General features: G+C 50.2%; 1 protein-coding gene across 2 annotated transcripts in view; it reads left to right on the top strand.

The window, feature by feature from the left end:
* The window catches only part of MAP3K13 (mitogen-activated protein kinase kinase kinase 13), a 624,460-nt gene that overhangs the window by 387,511 nt on the left and 215,200 nt on the right, over nt 1–21,749 (top strand). The window lies entirely within an intron of this gene.

Below are 21,749 nucleotides of genomic sequence, written 5' to 3'. Positions count from 1 at the left end.
TTAAATGCAGATTTATATAGTGCAAACTCGACCAAAAGGTATTGCACCACTTTTCATGAGCACCGGTTACGTTACGCAAGGACACGTTCAAGCACGGGATGATTTGCCCAGAATCACAGGATGTGGACGCGACCCTGAGGCTCGAACATTGAGTTTCCAGCACCAAAGTCGACAGTCTAGCTGTCAGAACACATCCTCTCCCATTGGACTTTGATTAATCTTGATGAAGATAGGGAAGCTTCGCGCAATAACAACACTCCACGCTGTTACGTGAAGCGTAAAAGACCATTTTATTAAGGTTGCAACCATTTAAACATTATTAAACAGTACATACATGCAACAAATATACTTTCCCATCCCATACCAACTCATTCTCCATTCATCCTTCTCCAAACCATCTCACCAGTTTGACTCTTCCCCATTCACTCAGTGACCTCCTTCTGCTCCCCATTCTCACCTTCACTTGCCCTCCAAGCATCCTCTGTTGAATCTCCTTCATTGCTTCCGCACCCGCTATCAGTCACCCGTGTACCGTTCCCCCCCCCTGAGAGATGGATCCGACCGTATGTGACTCACCACCCCTCTAAAGTACCGTAACATCGCTACCCTGCAACCTGCCCTAAATTGGCACGCTAAGACAGACCTAGTCTCATGCTCTCCCTAAACCTGTAGGGTGGGTGGGTGGACAAACTTTTCACTCTAAACCCCCCTGTGGTGCTACGGTGTCGGCACTGGCTGCCGATCTGAAAAAGACGCTCGCCATAAGCCCCTGGACTCTATGAACCATATACAGACCCATTCCCCCGGACCCCTCCCCCCAATCCATCCCTGTTGTCAACTAATTACTATGGCCTACACCTGTAAGTGAAGAAACAGCTACATTGACAAACCAGGAATTGAACACTCAACCTGGCGAATAGGAGTTTAAGACCTCCAACCATTAGTCCACAGTGACTCTCGCACGCCCTCCTTGAGATCCCCAGAGTGGCCCCGTGTAATAAAAGGGGGTGCCTCTCAAGTCTCCAACCCTTAGTTACGTGATCCCTCGGGAACATGCTGACGACACAAGTAAATCCTCGCTGTGCCAAGAGGCTAGCCAACAAATAAACGCCCCTTCTGGTTTATGAGTCAGGGCGAATCTCCTCTCCCCATGCTCTGTCTTACTAAAAAACCCCAGCCCGCCTGCCATCATGGCGATTCCTCGGGGCAACTGCCCTGTTAAATTACTATTGCCTACATGATTAATTGAAGAAACTGATACATTGAAAGACCAAGAATTGAACACTCAACCTTGAGAGTAAGAGTCTGAGACCTTAACCATTAGGCCACAGTGACTCTCCCATAAGACGCGATTCCAGTGGAGACCGAAGTCCTCCTCCATGAACTAGCACCCCTGGCCCCATCCGATACCCCCGTCCAGCCTGGCCGGCTACAATCTGAGATCCCTTGGGTTGGCCTCCATTGCGTGTGGTACCAACATGTCCATCCAGACCCATCCCCACTAAATCGGTAGGCTCCCCTTACTCCAGCAGGATGCCACCGCTGCACACGCCACCGTGCCAACTCTCTCACAAACCCCAAACACCCTAGCCGACCAGCTGAAGTCCTCTCTCCCTTCATTTCGTTACCTGAGAGTCCGTCCAGGACCTCCACCGCCCGTCCGGCGCTGCTGCGTCCTGTCGCTCCCCGTCCACCGGTCCGTCCAAGGCCATACCCACCTCCTGCAAAACTAAAACAGGCTGATTACCGCAACTCCCCTCCCCGCCCCCGGAAAAACCCCATTCCACCACAACAAAGCACTTCCATCCTCAGACAACCCCCCTCCTGTCACCACATCACACTCCCCAGCACTTCCCATCGCACCATACCAAGTGGCCCCCAATCCCCTCCCTGAAAAACCCCACTCAGCCACAGCTATCTTCACATGTCCCCACCATCCGTCATACTCGCAATCCTTATCCCCTCACCAAACAAGATCATTCCACACAGATTGTAACATCAAATTGGAGAATGCGCTGCGCGATCCCTCGTTGGAGGGGCAGGCTGCCCCGGACCCCCCCTACTGCTTCAGGCCAGCACCCCGGGGCCGTTGTGCGCCCCACTCGCCCGGTCCTGGTTCCCCCCCTTCCAGCCTGCTCCAACCTGGAGAGTCCCCAGCACTCCGTGCTGGCAGTCCCTCACTCCTACCCTAGTAACACAGTGTCACCCAACAAACCCACCCCTCCCACCGAGCGCCCATGGCCCGCCGCAAGAAAAACCCTGACCTGCTATAACCTCACCTTGCCCTGCCCACCGGACCGGCCCCCCCCACTTCCCTTCCCAGCCACCGAAAAGGACCAAGACGCCCAGCCAAAAGGCAGTGTAACCCGCATCGCAATCCAACGCAGGGGCACACAATGCTACAGAAGGCGGCAGGCACCACCCCATACGCGCAGGCTCCCGCAGACCACTCGGAAAAGGATTATCGATCACCCGCCGCCGCCCGCCGTCCCCCTGCTGCCCCCCCCTTGGAAGCAGGCTCGGGGCTGTACACCCATGCGGCAACCCCACCCTCCCCTCGCTAATCGCAGCTCCCACGCATGCATGGCCGGCTGCATGCTAGCAGGGCCCAGACCGGCCTCGAGCCCCCGCCGCAGCTCAGGGCACAAATCCATATCCAGCAATTGGGACAGCCGGGCGGGAAGTTCCGGCCGCCCCCACCAACGAAATTGCCACCTCCGCTAGCCGCCACGGAACGTGTTTCCCGCCCCGGAGGGGGCCGCGGCCCACCCCCTCTGCTTTAACCCTCCGGCGCCATATTTCAGCCGGTGGCAGGCAGAGACGTGCACAGCTCCCAGGGAGTCCGGCACACAGCCAGAGTGACTCTGGGCCCCTATATCCAACAGGCGCAAACGAGGAAACAGCGCTTGCCAGGCCCATTAACAGACACTAGCAAACTGGCGACATGCGCCCCGCCCCCGCGGCACACAAAACGGCTCGCAAAGGTGGCACCAAGCGGTTCGCAAGGGCACTCCCTGCTCCCCTCGGAATCCAAGCATAAATGCAGACGAAGCTCCCATATGCCCAAAGGCCGGTCCCCGACCACCGATCCCGAGCCACAGTGCCCCACCCAGCTGGGTGCGCCCAAGTGTCGCAGTTATCAAATAGTGAATCCCTAGACGCCGGCACCAGAATTGCGCCCCGCGGGCCCCTCACCCGCCCTTACTAACCTGCACAAACCTTTCACTCTAAACCCCTCGGTGGTGCTAAGGTGTCAGGAAGAGGCCCGATCCTCCTCTCCTGACACCTTATAAACATTTCTAAAATCCTGCCCCTTCCCCAATCTCTAAATCCCACCCCACCTTGTCCTTCCGGCCTTGTGCGAATAGCCCCGGGGGAAGACTGGTCTGCGACCTTCACTTCCCCCGGGGGCCGTCAGTGGGAGCGTTATGCACAGCAATGCTGCTTAACTAAACTGTCCAAACTCGCCCTCATCTGTCACCCATGCTGTACTGGCAAGTGATTTAGCTTTCACACAAGAAAGATTCTTTCTAGATTGTTTTATAATACGTCTGCAAGCGCCGCAGTACTCGTACAACTATCCTCTCTCCATATTGCCCTATTTCAGTGCAATAGTACTACTAATTCCCCCTATATACATGGGTCACCTGGATTTCGACTTGGATGTGATTTCATAGTGACTTGAAAAGAGAGACACGTGTAGCCCTTTTTAGGTCTCGCCTGTCGATGCGCATGCACATCGAGCAAGCGAGACTATGGGGGCTTATCCACTCTTTGTCCAACTTGCAAGGAATCGTGGCGATTCCTTGCAGTGCCCGTGACTTTTAAGCTCAATGCGCATGCGCATTGAGCTTAAAAGCGCGTGCACATGCCCCCAGCCGTATTTTCCCTCAAGGCGCACTCCTCCCACACCCCCGCTCCGCCCCCCCCCTGCCCGCCGTGTCGCATTTCTCCTCCCCCTCCCCTTCCCCTTCTCTGCCTTCGCCGTGCCTACCCTACTCTCCTCCCCCCTCCTCTTCTCCTCCCTCCTCCTCCTCCTACTCTCCTCCCCACTCTCTCTCTCTGCTAATAAGATTAAATTGCTTCTAATCGTGCGTTTGAGTCTTGCAGTTTCACCTTGGCAGCATCCAGCACTCCGCTGCTAAACAAGCGCTGCCCCTGCAGTTCAAGGTTTCTCGCTGCCCTCCCAGCCCCGAGTGCGTCTGCATGAAGCTACTTCATTGTAGATATCACCTATTCAGTGCGTATGATGGGCCTCAGCGAGAGCAGCACCCCACCGAGAAACCCCCATTTTACATGTCTGAAAGCATCCGCTTTGCCCCCAGCCGTATTTTCCCTCAAGGCGCACTCCTCCCACACCCCCGCTCCGCCCCCCCCCCCCTGCCCGCCGTGTCGCATTTCTCCTCCCCCTCCCCTTCCCCTTCTCTGCCTTCGCCGTGCCTACCCTACTCTCCTCCCCCCTCCTCCTCTCCTCCCCCTCCTCCTCCTACTCTCCTCCCCACTCTCTCTCTCTGCTAATAAGATTAAATTGCTTCTAATCGTGCGTTTGAGTCTTGCAGTTTCACCTTGGCAGCATCCAGCACTCCGCTGCTAAACAAGCGCTGCCCCTGCAGTTCAAAGTTTCTCGCTGCCCTCCCAGCCCCGAGTGCGTCTGCATGAAGCTACTTCATTGTAGATATCACCTATTCAGTGCGTATGATGGGCCTCAGCGAGAGCAGCACCCCACCGAGAAACCCCCATTTTACATGTCTGAAAGCATCCGCTTCCACGACAATATGTATATTTAATGCCACTGCATAACAGGCTGAATTATATGCTGCGCACTGCCAGTCCAGATCGGCTATGCTCTTAAGGCATTACCGCAGATTCCCTTTCAGTCGTGCATTATTATTATTATTATTATGCCATCACGTTGAAGAGACCCCTTGAATAGCTAACTTTCCACTTCAGGGGATGCAAAGGCGCGCTCCTGCTATGCAATTCAGACCAGACGACACGTGAAATTCATGATTGCCTGTCGTAGCGTTTGTAGCTCTGTTGGTAAGAGGGAGAGAGGTCAAACGGATCTTTGTTTAAACCACCAACTTCACTACAGGTTTAATTGTTTAGATTATTTCAAACATAGGATTTAACTCCTTTCTAGAAGAAAAAACGCGGCCAGCATTTACACAATTATTGGAGATTTATGTATTTTATATACAGCGCCTAATACCGCCCTTCTGCAGTTTTCGGCACATTAAGTGACGGGCGCTACTAATACGAACTTTAATGCTACCGAGTTTAGCCACCTCCGAATCAGTCTTGCCGGATTCAAACTGAGGGCCTACAGATCGCTGCACTTGCATCCTGCCACCATGTAAAAAGATGTGTGCAAGGCCAGCTGATGTATGAATTAAAGTAGGTCAATAAAAGATTGCTCCCTACAACTATTTGGGATAAATAAAATACGAGGAATGGAGTATATGACGTGTACCACCAGAACACCCATCTCAGTAACACTGGCGAGGACATTTAGTGCAAGCGCACTTTCTTTACCTTAGACTATTCCACCCCCCACCACCCCCACCACCACCACCACCACGACATTGTCATTCACTCTGCAATGTAGTGCTTAAAACCCTAACGCATCAATCCGCCCTTCCAGAAAAGCCTACTTCCACAGCCAAGTTATACCACAACAGTACACCGGCCTCATGAAGCGGGACCTGTGGAGGGGAACTGACTGGTACCAGTGGCGTCTATGACTCACCCTCACCCTCAAACCTTCACCCTCAACCCCTCACTCACCCTCACTCTCACTCACCCTCACTCAGCCTCAACTACTCTCACTCACCCTCAACCCCTCACCCTAACTCACCCTCACCCTCACTCACCCTCAACACCTCACTCACCCTCACCCTCACTCACCCTCAACACCTCACCCTCAACCTCAACCCCTCACCCTCACTCACCCTCACTCTCACTCACCCTCAACCCCTCACCCTCACTCACCCTCACTCACCCTCACTCTCACTCACCCTCAACCCCTCACCCTCACTCACCCTCACTCACCCTCAACCCCTCACCCTCACTCACCCTCACCCACCCTCACCCTCACCCTCACTCATCCTCAACCCCTCACCCTCACACAGTGCAATAGGTCTCAGACCATTTCAGTTAGAGCTTTAAGAAATGTTTATGGCTTTTTTTATTTGTAATTCTTTAGCATTGGCTACAGGAAACAAAAATGCTAAACATTTACAAAAAAAAACCCATAAACAATTCTAAAAGCACTAACTCTAATGGTGCGAGACCTATTGCATTTCCAATGCTTGTTCTTTTCTACTTGCTTCATTCACTACTTCTCTCCTTGATTGCTAACCTGGATCAATTATTGATTAAGCTATTGTGACTCGGAGTTTCTGGGTACAATTTATGAAAGTGCATCTTTCCCAACATAGAGTTTTCACCTACTCAATAAGAGTTTCAAATGGGTAATCGGAGCCAATACATTTTCTCCCTACTTAATCAGAATGAGTGACTTTTGTATGTTTGTGGACAATAACTGGGGCTTGAATACTAAAATACAATAAACGCTGTGAAGACAGAGTAGTAACCATATGTGGCTTTCCTTTCAGCCGCTCTGAGATGGGTGGGGTTGGAAGATACGCTTTGTGCTGTAGAAAATTATAAAGTATTGTAACATCAGCCTTAACAACAGGACTTCTTAAAGACCAGAACACATTATTTGAAATCATGCATCTTGATTGCAAGCACACAAAACAGTTGGAAACAGAAGGGAAAATAAACAATATTTTAGTGACATCTCTAAACAACTAAATAAATGCAGAGTAATCTTAGACCAATCTTTCTTGTTGCTGCCTTATTTAACAATGCCAAAGTATGTTGGCCCCATCAGGAAGAAAATAATTGGCACATCTCTTTGCGTTGTGTTTATTAAAAGGCATTTTAGTCTATGGGCTATTTCCCTTTCAGTGGGGTTTTATCAGTTGTTCTAGAGTTAAACCTAAAACAGGAAAGCCTAAGTATATGCAATCAAAAATAAGAAAACATGCTGCTACCTATGAAATAATAACAGTTTCAGCGCTTAGCAGCGCCAACAGTAGGATATGTAATCATATGTCGATAAATAATGTACCTTATTAATATGCTGTGCACAGAATAAGTTTATATTTCAAGATGATTGATTCTAAACAGTAGTCCAATCTGCCTGTCGCTATAAAGCAGAATATCTGCCCGCTGTGTGCCCCTTCTGTGTGGTCACTACATAAAGTACTCATTGTGCAATCCATATTAGTACCCCGCAGGCAAACGAGGAGGATGTGGTGCCGTGCAACTGTCCCCTCCATTTAGTGTGGAGTTTGTGTAATTCGGTGGCAGTAAGATGTGTTTCTTGGAGCATAGCTATGTGGACATGTCACCTCTTGAGATAAGCATGAATGCGGTAACGCTTCGCTGGTGTGGCCATGCCCTCACATTCCAGCTAATAATGTGGTAGTGGGGAACATGTGTGTCAACCTGTGTGCCAGTCATGGGAGTCATACCATTGAGCGAGGGGAAGGGGCGTGCGATTCTCCATCCCACTCCCAAATCAGCCCATGAGTGTCCATGAAGTGCTGTGTTGATCCATGGCATGCAGACAGGTGGTGAATACCATCTTGGACACCAGTAGAGCAGCTCAAGAAATCATAACAATAGTGAAGAACACAACCTCCCCCCACAGGATAGTTACCCACTCAGGGTCCACCCAGAACAGCATTCCCAAACTATTCAACAAAGGCAACATTAAGCGAAAGAAAACAGGTAATATGGCAATAAAACATAGAGTCCATGTAGAAGCTTGTGAGTGGTGTGGCATCTGGATGAAGGGTCTAGGTCGGCCCGTGTACAAGAGTAACAATGACTGGTAAGTGGTGTGGGCCCAGCCTACAGAAACACCCATGACCTTGGCACCTTACCTTCAAATCTGTAGCGAATTTTGGGAGAAGACTGCCCTGTGCCAGGCCGCAGCCCTGGTCTTGGCCCCGCACCTACAAATCATCAACCAACGATGAGGAGTGTGAGACACCCGAGTCCAATCCCGACTCCAAAGGGTGTCTGTACTGAAGGTGAGCAAAGGAGTTCACACTATGGAGGGAGACCACTACTGCACTGGCCTCCTCCGCTGCTTGGTTTAGGTACCAGCCAGTCATCATCAGTCTGTTCCAGGGATATCGGTTGCAACAGTTTCTTCACACGTAGCTATGTCCATATGTCCTCTAACGATCGGAAAATATGTGTCTTGTCCCCATTGACGACAGAAAGCTTGGCAGGAAATAGGAGCGCGCATTTGAAGTTCAGTTCCCGGAGGCGTTGTTTGACTATGGAGTATGACCCCCAGTGACGTTGCACGTCGATAGTGAAGTCAGGGTATGCTGATATCTCCGCATTCTCTTAGGACCATGGGCCCTTGGTGCTGAAGCGCTGCAGAAGCAAGTCACGGTCCCGGTAGTTGAGGATACGAGCTATAATGGGGCATGGAGAAGCACCCGGGAGGGGGCTGGGGGGGGTCAGCCCGGGTGCGGTGTACCCCCTCATCATAGAAGAAGTTCGGTGCTTTGCCCTCAAGGACATTTTGCCCTAGCCACTCCTCCAAGAACAGCTCCACACTGGGGCCCTCCGAGCAATCAGGGAATCCCATCAGATGAATGTTGTTGCACCTAGATCTGTCTTCGGTGCCTTCTTCTCTGCAGTGTAAGACAACCTCCACCTCTGTCTTCTTTAGATGCTCCTGTAGCTCCTGGGTTGAGGGATGCAGGACTGCCAGCACAAATTCGGTGTTAGCTTGTAGTAGGTTTACCTCCACTGAGACGATGCAAGTGAGGTCTTAGTGTCCATAATGGCCTGGAGTACTTTGTAAATGTGTGGAGTGAGTTTGGATGATCTTTTCAAGCTAGTTAAGGCTACCCAGGGTCCTGTCCCCTGACCTCTGATGTTGGATCCATTTCAGTCTCACCACTGCCCATATGCTGCGGTTTGGTGCCTTTGAGTTTCACCATGTCCGTAGGATGATAGAGGCCTCTCAGAGGAGCAACAGTGGACAATTTATACAGCAGCTGTTGACAGCGAGGTGTCCCAACAAGTGGGCAGTCGAGGGCAAGGTGGGCACAATTCTGTGCACAACCAGGGGATTCCAGGGTATGTGAGTTCCACGCCAGAGGGCTTCAGGGAAGCAGTAACTCAAGTCCAGCAGGTCGCCCGGTAACCCCACCATGAGCCAATTGTGTAGGGCGTCAACTCACAGGGCAGGCACTTAGCTTGCGTGGGTGGATGTAGGCAATGAGATGTAAAGGGTGCAAGAAGGCCTACATAAGGTTATCCCCCTCCCTGGAGGTAGAAGGCAAGTAGTAGTGGTTGGTGCGGTCCAGTCTGCACAGAGGCAGTAGTGTGATTAGCAATTATCAGGAGCGAGGGCTGCAGCGACTGGGTGAGCCGGGGTCCAGGCCAGCAGTGCGCAACAATGAGTCAGTCAAACAGGCAAGATAACTCCTCGGTGCAGATGCACCCAATGTGTCAGCACACTCCTCACAGTCGAGATGAGGGTCTGTGGGAAGGCCAGTCTCCAGCGATTCACAAACCTTTTGGTGTGGGTGCTCTAGGCCCGTGCCTGGGTCTGAGTGAGATGACTGGAATGAGCGGTCCTCACAATCAGCGATTGAAGATAGACTAAGGATACATGCCAGCTACACCTTCCTTTGCGCTGACAAGGAGTCGGGGTAGTGTGACACCCCTAGGGTGTAGGCCAGCTGGCCTAATCTTCAGGCTGATGCCTGCGTTGGGTCAACAGATACTATCAGGTCTGGCCTCGGAGAAATCCTTGGTGCTCTGTCAAGGCTCTCTCGGGGCACTGCCTGCACCGTGGAGCTATGTCAGCCCCGTATTGCAGCGCAGTAGAGCTGTGCGCATTTGTGGGCGAGAAGGAGGAGGGCATCCACGGGCGCACACGAGTAGCTCTGTAGCAGGGTTATAAGCACTGCAGAGCAACTCACCGTGATCAGGCCCTGGTCATTGGTGGGGTAGCTGTGCTCAGCGCCCTCATCGTGAGGCCAAACTCTGGGTTAATCCTAGTGTGGGGCAGACCCAGCCGGGCACACCCTTGCACGAGTGGTGGTCCCTGATGATGGTCACCAGGTCCCTTCTGCTTGGTAGCACTCGCTGTGGGCCACAGGAAGGGACAGGGGACAGGGCCATCCACAACGTTGAGGGCCTCGCAGCGATCAGGGACAGTGGCTGCGGGCACCCGAATCCTTCAGGCAATCTGTGAGGTGTAGTGGCGTGGTGATGGGCAGGGCACTTTGATGCCTCCTGCGCCCTGTGCTGTCTGATGGCAGTGGCTGCAAGGCACTGGCTGTGAGCAGGAGGCCCCGTAGCTCCTGGGGTCCCATGCTGGGTAGGGACCGCAGTTGTTGGCCCCGCAATCCATTCACCCTCACCTCTGCCCACCGTTATTAGTTAGCCACAGTACATCCAGCGGTCCTCAGCAGGACATCAGCAGGCAGCTGGAGCATAGACCCGGCTGGGCTGCAGTACACGTCAGGCCACATGCTGGTTCAGAATTTTCCTTCGCCAAAGGGGCATCGGTTGTCATATCAGGCCCCAGAAGGCAACTGGGCAGTCCTCCAGCTGCTATTCACCGGGATGAAGAGTATAATCCACAGATAATTGTTGGGCCTGGCACGGAGCTTCGATTTGCCCGAATGCCGTCTCCGCCATCTTGACCACACCCGAGGTATATAGTATACTAGCAGCCCGTCCCGACGTTGTCCGGGTATGAATTGCTGCCGGCCAGTAGTATATTGTTTTGTAGGATTTGGTTTTACTAGCATTTCTTATCTGTGACAGGCCTGTGAAACGCTCAGATTCACAGTCCACAGCTGATGCACTTAAGAGTGCGCGCTCAGTAGTGTGTGAACTCGAGTTTCCCTACTTTATTTTTCCTTGCAATATTATATAGCACGAACTCGACAACATGGCATGAGCACAATTTACATTACAGAAGAACACATTCATTTGTGGTAGGCACGGGGAGTCAAAGCGATTTGCCTGGAATCACAGGATGTTGAGCTGATTCCGAGATTCAAACGTAGCTCCCCAGCTCTAAAGTTCGCAATTCTAAAACTTGTGGCGGGAGGTGTCTAAAAGTGTATGTCGGTGCTGGCCATCAATGAGAGAGACCTGTGCATTTTTCAAATGGGTGGTGAAAAAATATGAGCATGTTGCTGGAGATGTGGGTCGCCGTGCCACCAATGTACTTAACGGGAGAGGGTAAACACCCATTATTCCGCAACTTTCCTTCTGCATACCATCACTCCGCATACTTTCATTACGAAAGTACCATGACTCCGCAATGCCATTATAACGCATGGCATTACATTTTATATGCTTTTACCACGCATACATTCACAACGAAATTCGTTGTAAATGCATGAATGGTAAAAGCATTTTTTTTTTAAATGTTAGTTAAGGTAAGTATGGGTATAGGGGTATGTTTTGGGGTACTGAGGTATATGTTTTGGGGTGTTTGTTTATTTTAAGGGTTGAATGAATGAATGAATGAATGAATGAATGAATGAATAAAATATTTAATAAAGCGCACGATGGCCGAGCGGCTTCCTGGCGCTGGGGACCTGATCAGAACTCAACAGAGGGGACCCAAGGAGACTTAAGAGGGGAATGCCTGAGAGAAGAGAAAGGTTTTAAGAGCTTTGCGGAAGTGAGTGTAGATGGGAATGGAGCGGATGGAGAGGGGAAGGCTGTTCCAGAACTGGGGGGCCAGGACAGAGAATCGAGTGCCCCCTGTTCTGGATTTACGGAAGCGAGGGATATGAAGAAGAGAAAGAGAAGAGGAGCGAAGAGTGCGGGCCGGGACATGAGAAGAAACAAGACAGGTGATGAACAGGGGCGCAGAGCGGGAATGAGCCCGAAAAGCTAGACAAGCCAGTTTGAAAAAGGATCTAAAGCGAACAGGGAGCCAGTGAAGTGATTTGAGAACCGGGGTGATGTGTGAAGATTTAGGGAAAGAAAGGATAAGACGAGCAGCTTGATTTTGGATGGCCTGTAGACGGCGGGATTCGTAAGCAGGGATGCCCACGTACAGGCTGTTCCCATAGTCAAGGCGGGAGATGACAAGGGCCATGACTATGGATTTAAGTGCATCGGTGGAAAAAAAGCGTGAAATTTTCCGAATTAAACGGAGAGAAAAGAAACAAGAAGACACCACGGAGCTGATCTGACTGTGCATTGATAGGTCATGACTGACCTTAATCCCAAGAGTGCGGACAGAAGAAGCAGGCACCGGGGGGGGACCAAAAGAAAGGGGCCAGTGTGCCGGGGACCAAGGATTGGAAGGACCACCAGTGAGAACAAGTTCCGTCTTATCTGGATTGAGCTTCAGATGGTTGGCGCTCATCCAGTCAGAAATGAAAATTAAAGTAGAACAGAACTTGGAAAGGGAATCAGGAGTAGAAGAAAGATCAAAGACGAGCTGGAGGTCATCTGCGTAATTGTACACAGAGACCCCCAGCTCAAGAAGAGAGGTGATGAGAGGATGAATATAGAGATTGAAAAGAAGAGGGGAAAGAGAAGAGCCTTGGGGAACGCCACAAGTGACTGAGCGGGGTGGAGCAGAAAAGCCGGGGAGATGAACTGCCTGGGACCTGTCCCGAAGGAAGGACGCCAGCCAGGAAAAGGCCGAACCCCGAATGCCCGCTGCGCTGACACGGTCGAGAAGGATGGAATGATCGACCGTGTCAAACGCAGCGGACAGATCGAGGAGGACCAAAGCTTGGGGGAGATTAGAGTCGGCTTTCCTCTTGAGCTCGTCCAAGACTGCGAGGACCACCATCTCCGTGGAGTGGCCCGGGCGGAATCCTGCTTGATGGGATGCAAGAAGGCCATTCTCCTCTATATAAGTGGAGAGGCAGGAAGTGACATGGGCTTCAAGGATCTTGCCGAGGTAGGGAAGAAGAGAAATTGGTCGGAAATTAGAAGGAAGAGAAGGGTCTAGACCGGTTTTTTTTAGAATAGGGAGGACTACTGCGGATTTGAAGGAAGAGGGAACTGAACCAAGGGCCAAAGAGGAGTTGAGGAGAGCAAGAGGGGGGGCAGGACAGTTGGTGAAAAGAGTTTTGAGAATGCGTGCTGGCGCGCAATCCACGGGAGAGCCAGACTTGATTTTGACCAGAAGTTTTAAGAATGAATCGGTAGAAATAGGAGGGAAAAGAGCGAAGGAGAAAGAGGGACAGGTGGAGGGACAAGTAGGACGAGGTTGAGGTACTGTGGGAATGTTGGCTTTGATCTTCACGATCTTGTCGATAAAAAAGTCATTAAGAGAAGAGCAGAGGGATTGTGAGGGAACCAGGCTAGGGGTGGAGCGATCAGAGGTGGCAAGATTATGAACCAGAGAGAAGATTTCACGGGGTTTATTGGCCGCGAGAGCTACTCTTTCAGAAAAGTAAGCGGTTTTGGCCGCTAAGATCGCTTTTTTATATTCAGTAAGGAGTGATTTGTATTTGGCGCGCAAGGAAGGGCAATAGTTCCGTCTCCAGTGGCGTTCCGACCGTCTAAGGTCGAGTTTGAGTGTTTTAAGTTCTGGAGAGAACCATTTGTGCGCGTCGTGGGAGCGAACCGCCTTGATCTTTCGGAGCGGAGCGACTAGATCGCACGAAGAGGAAAGCCATGTGCCAATGGCGTTGACCTGGGAGTCAAGGGGAAGATCGGTGAGGTTAGGAACAGAGGAAGCCAAAGTGAGCGAGAGGGAATCAAGATCGGAATCAAGATCGGTCCGATTCCAACTACGGGCTAAGATGTTTTTCGGAAGGGGGGGCTTGTCGACCGCTCCCAGATGGATGGAGAAGGAGATGGAAGAATGATCCGGGTTCAGATATAGTTTTAGGTTATGGGGTACAGGGGTAGTTTTAGGGTTTAGGGATAGGTATGGGTTTTGGGGTACAGGGGTATTTTTAGGGTTCAGGGCTAGGTTTGGGTTTTGGGGTATAGGGGTATTTTTAGGGTTCAGGGGTAGGTTTGGATTTTGGGGGACGGGTATTTTAGGGTTCTGGGGTAGGTTTCGGTTTTGGGGTTCTGGGTTAATTTTAGGGATCAGGGCTACGTTTGGGTTTTGGGGTACAGTAGTAGTTTTTAGGGTTCAGGGGTAGGTTTTGGGGTACAGGGGTATTTTAAGGGTTCCGGGCTAGGTTTTGGGGTTCAGTGGTATTTTAGGGTACAGGGGTAGGTTTGGATTTTGGGGTACAGTGGTATTTTTAGGGTTCAGGGCTAGGTTTGGGTTTTGGGGTACAGGGGTATTTTTAGGGTTGAGGGGTAGGTTTGGGTTTTGGGGTACTGGGGTATTTATAGGGTTCAGGGCTAGGTTTGGGTTTTGGGGTATGGGGTACAGGGGTAGTTTTAGGGTTTAGGGATAGGTATGGGGTTTGGGGTACAGGGGTATTTTTAGGGTTCAGGGCTAGGTTTGGGTTTTGGGGTATAGGGGTATTTTTAGGGTTCAGTGGTAGGTTTGGATTTTGGGGTACAGGGGTATTTTAGGGTTCTGGGGTAGGTTTGGGTTTTGGGGTACAGGGTTATTTTTAGGGTTCAGGGCTAGGTTTGGGTTTTGGGGTACAGTAGTATTTTTAGGGTTCAGGGGTAGGTTTTGGGGTACAGGGGTATTTTAAAGGTTCAGGGCTAGGTTTTGGGGTTCAGTGGTATTTTAGGGTACAGGGGTAGGTTTGGATTTTGGGGTACAGTGGTATTTTTAGGGTTCAGGGCTAGGTTTGGGTTTTGGGGTACAGGGGTATTTTTAGGGTTGAGGGGTAGGTTTGGGTTTTGGGGTACTGGGGTATTTATAGGGTTCAGGGCTAGGTTTTGGGGTACAGGGGTATTTTTAGGGTTTAGGGATAGGTTCGGGTTTTGGGGTACAGGGTATATTTATAGGGTTAAGATGGGTTAGTGTTTAAGGGTGTTGGGGTGTTTTAAGGAGTAAGGGTGGGTTATGATTATGGGGTGCAGCGGTATTTAAAGGAGCAGGGTGGGATTAGGACACAATATGAGACATGGCATAAAGAGCGGAACGTACCATACGCCCCCAGCGTTTGTCATGCCCACAGCACACGCCCACAGCACAACGCAGACACGCCCACAAGGGGCTACTTTGCTGGCACGGTTCTTTTACCTTTTAAATGTATATGGTGGGCGTCTGCATAGCCTATGTCCTTCTGCTGCAACTGCCCTTTCCAATGCTGCATTGGGTGTTGTGATTGGTGCTGTGGTTCCTGAGATTACCCGCCTCAAAGGTTTGGGCTCTCTCTTTATTATATCAGTACTAGCAGCCCGCCCCAGCATTGCCTGGGGCAGAAAGGGGCTGGGGGCAGTACACCCGCTCCCACCCGACCCCCTCCCGCACCGACTCCCTCCCGTCCCGACTCACTCGTGCCCCCCTCCTGCCCAGACTCACTCGCGCCCCCCTCCCGCCCAGACTCACTCGCGCCCCCCGAATTGTTGTTCTAATCCTAAACCCTTTGCGCCCCAGTACCTCCTCCGAAACTGCTGCCTCCACAGCTTTCCTCGGGCCCGCAAAGATCCCGCAACCTTCGTCAGCTCCGAGCCGCGCGGCAGATGTCAGCGGCAGTAAGTCCTGGGGAGCAGAGGATGCGTTCCAGCAACTCTCCGGGCAGTGCGCTCAAGCGCGGACCCTCCGCTCCACCGCACTCGTCGCTCGGACTCTCCGGCCCGGCACTCGGCTCCCCCGTTGTCGCCATCTTTAGTGTGTACAAAAGTGACAGCTCCGAGGCCCGTCCACAGCTCGCTGCAGAGCCGTAGACATAGAAGAGAGACACGGCCCTGAAGACAAAACCTGATAATAGTAAAAGAAGAAAGACAATACCAGAGTATAGAGACTGAAATCGAGGCATTACTGCACCACCCTCCTCCTTGTCGTCATCACGCATGTCGCGTCGTGGCCAGCGCTAGGTCCCGGCCGGCGCTACTTTCAGGGGACTACTTTGTTTACAAACGTAATTTTTTTAATTTCCTTTTTTTTTTTTTATATAGCCTATGCCCATCTACACACCCTGACATTTTCATAGATGTATCGGGTGTGTAGATTGGCACTGTGGTTCCTGAGTTTACCTGGCCAAGAGGTGCAAGTTCTATCTTTGTAATAGTAGTATAGATGGATATATATGTGTGTGTGTGTGTGTATATATATATATGTATATATATATCTCTATGGCTGCAACTTCTCCCACCAGTGAAGAAGCAGAGGCCACAGCAGGGATACCGGTGGAAGGATGTTATTAGCTGTTATGGCATAATGCATTTTGGCCTGGCAACGGCCTTCCTCAGATGCCTTCAAAGTTGTTCTGGAGACGTATTCAATCTTTTGTAATGACCCCACCACTGTCCCATTGGGTATAGGTCGCCACACCCCCTCGTTCAATTACTGCACACTGCTTGCTGTTCATAGGAACTACAGGCCGCAGAATCCATTGCCCAGGTGAGTGCTGCATGTGGTGTGTCCAAATAGATTTGCGATGCGTGGCAGAGTCCCAGACCAAAAAAAAGTCGATATCCAGTGGATGAATTTACAGAATGCTTCCTCCGGCCCCCATACGTTCCAGCCCCCTAATTACAGTTGTCAGCCGGGCAGGGATAGAAAAGACAATACTGTTTTCCATATCTCCTACTGGCAATCGCATGTAGGTAGTTACAGTTAGGACCTAGTTTCCATAGGAAAAGCGTTTTTCCAGAGTTGCCTATAACTTTAGCACCGTTTGACAGATCTGCCCGAAACCTTCCCCAAAAAGTGCTGTACTCTTTCTAGTTTTCCATGGAAAGTTCCGGGGTGATCCATGAAGCGGGGTCCAAGAAAAAGAGGGGTGGTCAATAAAAGTGTGCTTCCCATTTTAATTATGCGACTACAGCCCAGTCAACTTAACGGAATTACACCAAATTTGACAGTAAGGTTGGTTCACAAAGCGACTTTTTTAGGTCAAGCCTAGAGCCAGCGTGCATGCGCTGCTCTACAAGACTTATTGTAGAGGAGTAGGTGAATAGAAGGTCCGCCCACTCTCCACCCATATTTGCCATTGGGTTGTGCCCTCTTCTGACCTAAATGCTGGCTTCTGATTCATCGATAGGCTTGTTAATCCCTCCTTAGTATCACCTCCTCTTTATTTGTCACATCCCATAGCAACTGACCCCTTTACTTCGGCTGTTACATGATACGTGTTATTTAGATTGTGAGCACAATTTTCTTTAATAAGGTTCTCCTAGTGGAGAAGTGTGGCTCACTAGTTAGAGGAGGCAGACCCGGACGCAGAGGTCAGACCTGGGACCAGGGTTCAGTCCCCGACGCGGCAGGGTCTTGAGCTCAAAATGTCCACAAACTCGATAATTCTCGCCTCGGTGCCTACTCGAATCATGGGTTCACACTCTGCAACTCTGGGCAATAGCTTGCTTAATCTCCACTACGGCCCCACCGCGATGGGATGCCTAGCTTTCACCTTGGGGATGCCCAGTAGGGGTTATCTCGCAGGGAAAAGCCAGGACGGGTTCCCAAAGCAAGCGCCTTGAGACCTTACGGTGAAAGGCGCTATATAAGAACGTATGATTTACGATTTACTGCAGGCACAACATGCTATGATGCCTTCGTTTCCACCCACCACCCTCCCGCCCGTTGTCCGTGCCTTCTCAACCCTCCCTCCCTCTGTCCGTGATGCTCATCATTTGCTATGCAATAGGTCTCGCATAAATGCAAGACCTATTGCATTGCACATGCTTGTTTGTTAGGGTTGTCACCCTACCCATGTGCCATGCATGCACCAAACAGGAGAATGATGAAGGGATTTAGGAATTACCTTTCAGATCACATACAACTGATCAAGGGCACTGCAGGCATGGCTCGAGAAAAAGGGTCCACTTTTAGGAGCCTGGGAACGAGAAGGGGGGTTCACTTCTACCCCAGGGTAAGCTAGGATCTTGTATTCACCGGACAGCTGGTCAGCCCACTGTCCACCCCTCTTAGCGCTGGCGTGTGACTTACTTGGCACTGTGGCCGGTGCGTGCTTATAATCATGTGGAAAGTTGTTTAAGCCCTCCGCTGCACGGCGAGCTGTCCAAAAAAAGGTATTAATGGCCATTTAATAACCTCTCTTCCCACATGTGGAACACCACACAGTCTGGACTTGGACCCACAGCATTTGAAGTATTGGCGTTTTCTCCTCAGCGATCAGATTGTTGGCAAAGTCTAGTTGGGCATGTAGGCCTTGTCAATGTACTGCTCACGCATGGCACCTACAGCAATTGGCATTGCCTTTTCATATCTCATCAATGACAATGCGACATCAGCATTGGCTGTAAGCAAACCTTGGGACGTTGGTCATACGGGTCTACGATAGTGGTCCTCAAACTCTTCCATTCTGAGCCCCCAATTACTTAAAATTAGTTTGGCCAGTTCCTTTCAAAAATGTAATATTTTCTCTCAATTAATATTAACATTTTAAAACATTTCCAGCAGGTATTGTAGTGGGGCTGGAGAAAACAGAGAAATATTAATATTGATCTGCGCTCTTCAGTATAACAGTAAATAAAATCTCTACATTGCACATAATCATTACACACGGGTAAAGCACTTATTCTGAGAACAGTGGGGGCGTCTTGACTGAAAAGCCCAAAACTATGTTTTGTCTTTCATTTTTTCTTGTTGCAAGCCAGTGAGTTAAAAAGGGACTCTGATGGTTTTTGTAAGATACCCATTTTACATTAGTTTGTATTGTTTATTTATTTTTGCTTTCTGTTATCGGTATATGTATTATGAAAACTTTGCAAGAATGTTCCGTTTCTTATTAAAGAAGCATTGGCAAAGCTGATAGGTCTCGTCTTTCTGACCTATTGGCTTTACCACTGGTTTCAGCAATATCTTACTGGAAAATCATTGCATATTTTTGTACATAGAGCATCTACATTTGTTGACATTTTTAAACCCTATTTGCTATAGTGCTATTTTGTATTGTAATTCAAATTGACTTTACTAAGAACTGGCAAAACAAAGACGTTTCAGCTCTAAAAGCCTGATCTATTGGATTTTCCAGTGCTGTCATCGTACATATGCAAAAGACACACAATTGATGGACGAAACACCCGAAATACCAAGCAGGTCCTCCCTAGACTGGACACAAGCATCATACGACCGGTTTCGGATTCACTCCTCATCAGCCAGGATAGCTTGAATCCAGTGGCACAGTGAGCCCGGGACCCACGTCTGGGCATACCCTGCACACTTAGGGCGAGAATGCAAAAGACACACAATTGATGGACGGAATGCAGAACAAATCAAAACATTCTCCCCCAGTCAAGAGATCTCGGTTAAATCCATCATTCTTTTGCTCAACATGCCACCCAGTTTAGACCTGGACATATGCAAATCGGTCTTGACCCTGTGCCTCATGGAAACAGTTCAGCCCGAACTGCCAAGCCAGGCCCTCCCTGGACGGGAAACAAGCATCCGAGGACTCAAGGCAGTATGGTGTACAGTCCACTGGCTGGTATTCCTCCCCAATACCATCCCTATGATGGAAGAAAAGAAATTGGTGCAGTGTACTCTGTTTTTATTTTTTCCTCTAGCAATTGGAGAAGTTTCAGTGCTTTCAAAATGAAATGAGGTCTAAAGTCACAGCCTTTCAGCATCAGGCCCTGGAACTCGCATGCCAACTTTTATCAGAATGTTAATTGTACTGATATAATATGGCAATGCTGAGTTATGCATATTAGACAAATCTGCTGTGTCACCTTTACTCATTCAATACAGTTTTATTGCTCCTACTCATATATTTGCATCTTACACATTTATGTACCCTTCCGCATGCATGCCAGAAGTCGCGATAAAAACTGATTTATTCACATTTTCTAGTTAGGATGTCAGAATGTTATTCTTACTCACTGTCAGGCTCGGAAGACTGTTCTCATGGTTATCATAGAGCTGTGTACAGTAATGAACAAGCATTTGCAATGAAATTGGTCTTCCATTTACTCAAGTTTAAGCTATTGGCATTGTAAATGACAATGCGTTTTATTTATGTTTCAAACACCAAAACATGAATAAAAGTCATTGTCATTTACAATGCCAATAGCTGAAACTCGCGTAAATGCGAGACCTGTTGCATTGCAAATGCTTGTTTTTATTTGGTGTAAATCAGTTTAGTAGTTTTGAAGCTATTAAAAGATAAACAGATTGGTATATCTGAGGACATGGACCCTTCGTGAATCCTCCCGATCTCATGCAGAGATTTGATTGGCTGCCAACACTTCAACCAGGATGTGTTGGCAGCCATCTTGAGACTCTGATGCAGCCGAGTCCCAAACAGACACGGTGTAAAAAAAGAGAAGGGGGCAGGGTAGGAATACCTTAAACACCACAGGACTGGTGGTGGGGTCCTGCAGAGACCCCGTCAGGGCCAAAAAGCATATTTTTAAACAAATTTGCTGCAAAAATCGTGACAGATTTGTGAATTTGCAGTACAAAAACAAAAAACAAGCACTTTCTCCTGCGCCTGTTTAAATATGGGCCCCAGGTGAGCCAGGTCCTTAGAGCTGAGAGCTTATATCTATACTACTATTATAAAGAGAGAACTTGCACCTTTTGGCCAGGCAAACTCGGGAACCACAGCGCCAATCTACACACCCGATACATCTATGAAAATGTCAGGGTGTGTAGATGGACATAGGCTATATAAATAAAAAAAAAAGTAAATTAAAAAAATTACGTTTGTAAACAAAGTAGTCCCCTGAAAGTAGTGCCGGCCGGGACCTAGCGCTGGCCACGACGCGACATGCGTGATGACGACAAGGAGGAGGGCGGTGCAGTAATGCCTCGATTTCAGTCTCTATATTCTGGTATTGTCTTTCTTCTTTTACTATTATCAGGTTTTGTCTTCAGGGCTGTGTCTCTCTTCTATGTCTACGGCTCTGCAGCAAGCTGTGGACGGGCCTCGGAGCTGTCACTTTTGTACACACTAAAGATGGCGACAACGGGGGAGCCGAGTGCCGGGCCGGAGAGTCCGAGCGACGAGTGCGATGGAGCAGAGAGTCCGCGCTTGAGCGCACTGCCCGCAGAGTTGCTGGAACGCATCCTCTGCTCCCCAGGACTTACTGCCGCTGACATCTGCCGCGCGGCTCGGAGCTGCCAAAGGTTGCGGGATCTTTGCGGGGCCCGAGGAAAGGTGTGGAGGCAGCAGTTTCGGAGGAGGTACTGGGGCGCAAACGGTTTAGGATTAGAACAACAATTCAGGGGGCGCGAGTGAGTCTGGGCGGGAGGGGGGCGCGAGTGAGTCGGGACGAGAGGGAGTCGGTGCGGGAGGGGGTCTGGGCGGGAGCGGGTGTACTGCCCCCAGCCCCTTTCTGCCCCAGGCAACGCTGGGGCGGGCTGCTAGTATTGTATAAATAAGAGTAGGGGTGCAAGAGGCCCTCCTCCCCATGGGGACCACCACCTCCCTGGGGCCAGTAAGTCAAAAACAGAAGGAGAGGGCTCTGTGGGCCTCCCTTCCGGGCTATTTATGATCCCAGGAAACCACCACCACCCCTGGACTTTGTACATTTTTCAAAGGAAGGGGGCTACGGGCTCTGCCCCGGGGGACCACCACCTCCTCAGGTCAGGCCCTTGATAACAATAGGGGAGGGGCAGCAAGGTCCCCTCTTGCAGCCACTAATGGCCCTGGAGA

The sequence above is a fragment of the Lissotriton vulgaris genome, chromosome 2_1 (genome assembly GCF_964263255.1).
Source record: "Lissotriton vulgaris chromosome 2_1, aLisVul1.2, whole genome shotgun sequence".
NCBI lineage: Eukaryota > Metazoa > Chordata > Amphibia > Caudata > Salamandridae > Lissotriton > Lissotriton vulgaris.
This window is presented reverse-complemented; position numbering and strand designations above follow the sequence as displayed.